Below are 7010 nucleotides of genomic sequence, written 5' to 3' on the forward strand. Positions count from 1 at the left end.
AGAGAAAAGAAATGGGTGAATAGAAGAGAGGGGTTAAGAAGGTAAAAAGCAATAGAACTTGGTAACAGATTGGAAATAGAGTAAGAGAAAGTGAGGGGTCCGGGATGATACCTAGGTTGAGGACTTGGGTGACTGGAAGGATGGTGGTACCCTTCCAGTGAAATTAGGAAGAGGGGAAGGTTTGGGGAAAAGTTCAGTTTTGGACAGGTTGAGTTTAGGAGATATCCAATAAGGAGTTGGACAAGATGTGAGATTGGAAGTCAAGAGAAAGCTTATCTGCATAGAGGTGTTAATTTAGTCTACGGGGGCAAATCAGGTCACCAAGTGAAATTGCATAGAGAGAGGGAGGAAGAGGACCCCTAGGATGAAACCTGGGGAACAGCCAAGTTAGTGATCTGCATGAAGCTCCAGCAAAGGAGACCGAGAGGGAGTGGTCATATAGGTGGGAGGAAAACCAGGCTAGATGATGTCACAGAAACCTAGTAAGAAGATAGAATGAATGAAAGAGTGAATGAAGCATTTATTAAGAACTTACTACGTGCAAAGCTCTGTGCTAAGTGCTGAGGGTGCAAATAGGCGAATCAGACAGCCTGGGTTCCCAGGGAGCTCATGTTGGAATGGGGAGCAACACAGAGGGAAGGTTTCAGTTGCAAGTCAGATGGAAAGGCCCCATGACGAAGCAGGCCCTTAGGCAATGCAAATGTTAATGTCTCTTCTTCCTTGCCATTTCCCCCAATAAAATGAGTCACTTTCCTGTGTTGAACCCTTTGACTGGGCCCAAGGCCAAGAACTCTCTTTTCTGGGTCTTCGGGGATCCTGGCGGAAGCACACACAGGCCAGGGGCTGCTGCCCAGGAGGATGGCTGAGGGCGCTGGGCTGGAGGCACTGCTGTTCTCAAGGCTCTGGGAATCAGGGTGCTGGGTTGTCCCTCACCAGAGGCTGAAGGGAGACAGTGGTCAAAGTAGTAGTTTGACATACTCAGCACATGCTGCCCACATGTTAGATGCCATTTTGGTATCCAAAAGATCTTCACAGACTAGAAACATAAGGCCAAATCTAATCAAATAAAATGTAATATGTATAGATATGAACTCTTATTCTCTGGCTTAAAAAATCAACCGCACAAGTACAATTTGGGTGAGGTGTGGGCTAATTGTATTTCATCTGAAAAAGATTCTGGGGTCTTAGTAGATCACCAATGCAATATAAGCCAACAGTGTGCTATGGTAATAAAAACCAAATGCAATTTTAAGTGTGAGTAGTTGAAGCTACCCCCTTTGGGATCTGGTGCCTTGACTAGGTGAGCACATTTTTGACTGACTCAAACAATCAAAACCATATAGGGCTTATGCATTTCCTGGAAGCCATCAGCACCACTATGTTAAAGACTAGGCCCTCTGTGCCCTCAACAATTTGTACAGAATTGAAGAAGTTCTTTCTAGACAACTGGGAAAGAGATTCTGGGTATTTCAAGTGTAGAGGTTGGGGCAAGCAGGGCATTCCGAGCCTACCTTTGAGGACCGAAGGGAGCACTGAAGTGTGGCAGAGAGGAGAGATATTGAGCTCTGGTTCTCTAAGGATTTCAGAGCAAGGTCCTAGGCTGGGCAAATCAAGAAACATTCAGCATTTTGCCCAACATCACATCCCAACATCTGTCTATCCACAGATATCCAGGAAATGACATGGATTTTGCCTCAACTACAAAAGGGCCAGGGGCTAACTAGAAACATGTAAATGTAAGGTGAGAGGGAACCTAAACTCTGCCGGGGGTGGGGGGGATTGGGGGGGGAGAGGGGGGATGTCAAGATTTTTCCTAACTGGGTACTCAGAGTGATTATGACTGAACTCTCAACTTCTTAAGTAAAATAAACTCTGAAGCCAAAGGGGAAATGAACCAAGTGGACCTGAGGTGCCACTATATCACCCTAGGGACTTAAAACTAGTTATTTATTGTAACAAGATATTAACTAATCACAGGCTAACACAGGCTACAGAATGAGGGATGCACTTTAGCCCAGTAAAATCAATACCATGGATTCTTTTGTTTATTTTTAGGTGTCACATTTTTAAGGGGGCCATTGCTAAGTCAGAGGTCTCAAGGAGCACAAACAGGACAGGGAAGGGCCTCTGAGTCCTGACCCAGGGGTCCCTGTGGGGTGACCTGGGCATATCTGTCCTAAAACAAAGATTGAGGATGGTTCAAGTATGGGCAGGGCTGCCCCACAGAAGAAGGGTTCCCCAAATATCCAACCAGGCACAACAGGTAAAAGTTTCAGAGAGGGAGACTGAAGTTTGCTGTTAAGAAAATCTTAACAATCAGCTAATAATAACAAATAATTAATAATCAATCACAAGAATATAGCTAGCATTTACAGAGTGCTTTAGGATTTGCAAAGTGCGTTATGTTGACTCATTTGATCCTTATGACAATTTTGGGAGTTATTACTCACTTTTTACAGATGAGGAAAATGAGGAAGACAGGGGTTAAACGACTTGCCCAGGCTCGAGTGTCAAGTGGCTAAGGAAGTATCTGAGGCTAGATTTGAACTCAGAGCAATCTGATTCCAAGTCCAGGGCTCTAGCCTCTGTCACCAGGTGCCACTAGCTGCCTTACTAGTAATATGATGCTATATAATAATATACATAAAATATATAATCATATGGTGGTAGCTATAATCATTTATATAGCACTTTAAGTGAAGTAAGTGCCCTGAGTAAGGCTCCCTTCCTTTGAGACCCTGGGATGTCAGAGCAGACTTGCAGGGGGTAACAGCTCTTATGGTTGTTCTTCTCCAGTTGTGTCTGACTCTCTGTGACCCCATTTGGCATATTCTTGGCAGAGATACTGGAGCGGTTTGTCATTTCCTTCTCCAGCTCATTTTACAGATGAGGAAACTGAGGCAACCAGGATTAAGTGACTTGCCTAGGTCACATAGCTAGTAAGTGCCTGAGGCCGGATTTGAATTCAGGTCCTCCTCACTCCAGAACCAGCGCTCTAACCACTGAGCCACCTAGCTGCTATTTATCACAAAGGGTATGTTCCACACAAGCACCAACATGAATATTTATGTCTGTAGCTATCTAGACACACTGTTTTAAAGATCCTGGCAGGACATTGTCACAAACTAGATATTTCGCAGGCATCTCCAATTCAACATGTCTAGAACAGAACTCGTTATCTTTTCCCCCAACTCCTCCGCTCTTCTTAACTTGTGCATTACTGTTAAGGGTACCACTATCCTCCCAGTCACCCCGGCTCACAACTTAGGGAGCGTCCTCATTCCTCATCCACTCCTATCTCCAATCTGCTGCCCAGTCCCATCAATCCTCTCCCCATGACATCTCTCATGTACATACCTGCCCCTTCTCTCCCACAGCTGCCATCCTAGTTGGCTATGGTTGACAGTCCCTGGAGAAATCATACTGACGGACTTGGGGTCATTATAGAATAGATCTTCCTACATTAGAATGTTTCAAATATTTAGAGAGCCAATCACCATGCATATTATCCCTAGCAGAATTATGAATGGGCAACATCTTTCTTATGTTGAATGTAAAGTAGATGGGAAGTAGGAAAAGTGTGTCTAAGATACCTTCTATACCAGTAGTGATACCTTCTATACCAGTAGTGTTAAACTCAGAAGAAATGAGGGCCACGCATGCAAACATCTGGATAAAATGCAATGTTATCTACATTTTACTGTATTTTCACTTACTTTATTAAATATTTTCCAGTTACATTTTAGTATGGTTTGGGTTGCATACATTTGCTACCTCTGCTCTATACAACAGCAGGTCACCGGGGAAAGCAACTTTGCCCATGGGAAAAGGGGGCTTCAGAACCCCTTGGGAGTCAAGACGTTCATGCCTCTCAGCTTGAGGTGATAGGAGTATGGAGGCTGTTTATTTCCTTCCATCACTCGAGGTCTGTCTTAGGTGGCCTGAGGACTGCCGAGTCCTCCATAGTTCTGGTCGAATGGATCTACACAAGCTCCATCAGTGATGGCTTCGGAGCACGGCTGTAGGACTGGACAATGAAACCCAAGTCAGATTTCTGGAGGGCTCTTGGTCCAAAAAGGCTCCATTTTTCAGATGAGCCTCTTCTATCCTTATCCCCACTTCCAGAATGCATGGTGCTGATGTCTGGGCCAGGGAATGAAGCAGAAGATCTGTGAGTAAACCAGTGTCTGGTCTTCAGCTTAGGAGAACAATCCTCTTTCAGCCTTGGAGGAAATTGGGCTGAAGCTATCTGTCTATCTTTTTTGTCAAATCTCCATTATGCAACTATAATTTATGGACGGCCTCCGCCACACAATGTGATTTGTTTTCTTCTGTGAGAAGGCCTTTGTGGGGAGTGCATCCGGCATCACTCAGCCCTGTCTGCTGCTCAAAATGCTTGATGCTCTCTTGTGTCTGTTTTGTAATAAGAAAATTCATGATGACGTGCGTAGCCTTGGCTTTCAGCACTGGGACATATAGTTGCTGCAAGCTGAGGGGGTTATGGTAGGAGAGTACAAATTAGTTTCTCCTTCCCTGACCTTGGGAAACCTCTGGCACTTTTGATCTGGGAGGGCTGGCTTTTTCCATAGAACCTCCATGTTAGATAGAAGAAGAGTCATTGGCTGCATGGAATCTTCCAAGAAATCATTGTAACTGAATGCCCAGTGATGGGCCACTCCAACTGACAGGGATATCTGGCCTAGAAGCCCACTTGCTTAAGGGCAGCTACCTCTGGCTTCAGGGATGCCATGAGTGATTTCTCTAAATACAAACCCAGAACTCAGATTCTCACAATGGAAGTCTATTGGAGTTCTGCAGATTCTGCAGCTGGTGATGAACAAGCCAAGAGTCCCAAGTAGATTCCATGCAGAGGCTCTGTCGATTGCTAGACTTTGACGGGGAGGGAGGAGGGAGGAAACGGGGAAGGGACAGGCCACAGTCCTGAGGCTCTGGTACTGACATGACAGGAAGTTAAGAACAGCAAGACCCAAGCCGACCTCAGCAGAAAGAAGCAGAGCAGAAAGGAGGAGGCCACATTTTAATGGAGGAGGCAGTGTGTAAGTTGGTTTATACATAATCAAAGGGACCAGACCTCTGACACATACTTGCTAGGCAAGTCATTTAACCAATCTCAGTGTTCTAGGCAACTTGCTAAGATTCAAAGGTGCAGAGAAAGTGCTGACTTGCATTGGTAGAGAGAGTATCACCATCTGGGAATTTCCTATACCAATCAAACTACGAGTCCAACATCCATAGTGGATGGAAGGTACGATAAAGGAGAAGGCTTTAGCAGCTGGGAAGACTGGAAAAGACCATCTGCAGAAGATGAGATTGGAGCTGGGAAGTCAGTAGGTAGAGGTAAGAAAGTAAAACATTCCAGGAATGGAGAAAAGTCAATGTAAAAGCCTGGAGTCAGAAAACTGGACGTTAGGTACGGGGAATGGTCAAGTGCTGAAGAGCTTTAATGGCCAGATAGAGGAGTTCACATTTTTCCCCAGAGATAACAAGGAGCTGCCACAGTCACACTTTGGTGGCTGGGGGGAGGATGGACTGGAGAAGGGAGAAACCCAAGGCAGTGAAGTCAACCAGCAGTTATCTGGGGGACAGAGGATGAGCGACTGGCCCAGGTCACTGGCGGGGAGACTGGCCTAGGCTGGTGGCAGCATTACTGTAGAGAAGGGGACACACACGAGAGATGTGACCAAGGTGTGACAACTGATTGCATGGGGCAGTTGAGTGAGGGCGGAGCCAAGGATGAATCCATAGTGTGCTAGGCAGCCCAGAAGAGCCTCTTGTGCTGCATTAGGGGATTCAGGAGGGATTTCAACACCATCAGCCTCTGCCCTGGAGTTGGGCCTCACGTGGAGGACTGTTTGTGTTGACTTCTGGACACCACAGGTTAGGAAGGGCACCGAGAGCCAGCCAGTTGTCAAATCTCATCCTCCCTTCCTCGACCCCATCTCTTCTGTCTCCTTCTCTCCACTCACACAGCTACTGCCTTAATTTGGGCCCTTATCACCTGTTCCCTGGACTGTGGCAATAGCATGCTGCCCAGTTTGCCTGCCTCTCTCTCATTGGTTCTCCATCTGGTCGCTGAAGTGATCTTCCTAAGTCACAAATCTAACCGTGTCACTCCCACATTCAGTAAATGCCTGTGGTTCCTTATTTCTATTTTGCCTCTTTTTGTATAAGCAACACTTAGCACAGTGCCTGGCCCACAGTAGGTACTTAATAAATGTTTAGGGGCCTTACTTCTGTATCAAATACAAACTCCTCTATTTGACATTTCAAGCTCCATGCAGCTTGGCCCTTTCCTCCCTTTCTAGCCTTTGTATGTTATTCCTGCCCATGGATTCTACGGTACAGCCACAATGGCGTCCTTGTTCCTCCTCACGCTCGACATTCCATCTCACATCTTTCTGCATTGGACGATGGCTATTTCCCACAACCACCTCAAGTACATTCATCCTCCCTGCTTCTGCCTCATTACCTCTGATTTCCTTCAAGACTGGCTCAAGTATCATCTTCTGCGTGAGGACTTTCCTCGTGTCCCCAATTGAGACATCTCCTTTCCACTCCATTTCACCAGACCTGCTTTGTATATGCTTCGTAGATACCTGTTTGTGCTTGTTGTCTCCTCCATTAGAATATAAGCTCCTTCAGGGCAGGTAGTATTTCTTTATCGTCTCTGTATTCCTAATACCTAGCCCAGTGCCTGGCTCATTGGAGGTGTTCAGTAAATGTTTTTTGAAATGAACTGAGGGGTGCTAGGGGGTGGGGGAGGGAGGAGGCACATGATAGCTATCTTCAAATATTTGAAGTGTGATCTTATGGAAGAGGGTTCAATTGGGTTTCAACGAGTGCAACATGCAGAAGTGGCAAAGAGGAAGATTCTGACTTGACCTGAAGAAAGACGCCCATTTGGCTATTTGAACCATGCAAAGACTGTCTCAAGAAGCAGCGGCTTCCCCCTCAAAGTGTTCAGGTAAAGGCTGGATGAGCCCTTGTTG

General features: G+C 45.9%; 1 pseudogene; it reads right to left on the reverse strand.

Annotated features, from left to right (window-relative positions):
• Positions 1-3836: 3836 nt before the first annotated feature.
• On the reverse strand, positions 3837-6581 carry LOC110192353 (putative monooxygenase p33MONOX pseudogene; annotated as a pseudogene).
• Positions 6582-7010: the final 429 nt, after the last annotated feature.

This window comes from Phascolarctos cinereus, unplaced genomic scaffold (genome assembly GCF_003287225.1).
Source record: "Phascolarctos cinereus isolate Bilbo 61053 unplaced genomic scaffold, phaCin_HiC Scaffold_8;HRSCAF=390, whole genome shotgun sequence".
Taxonomy (NCBI): Eukaryota; Metazoa; Chordata; class Mammalia; order Diprotodontia; family Phascolarctidae; genus Phascolarctos; species Phascolarctos cinereus.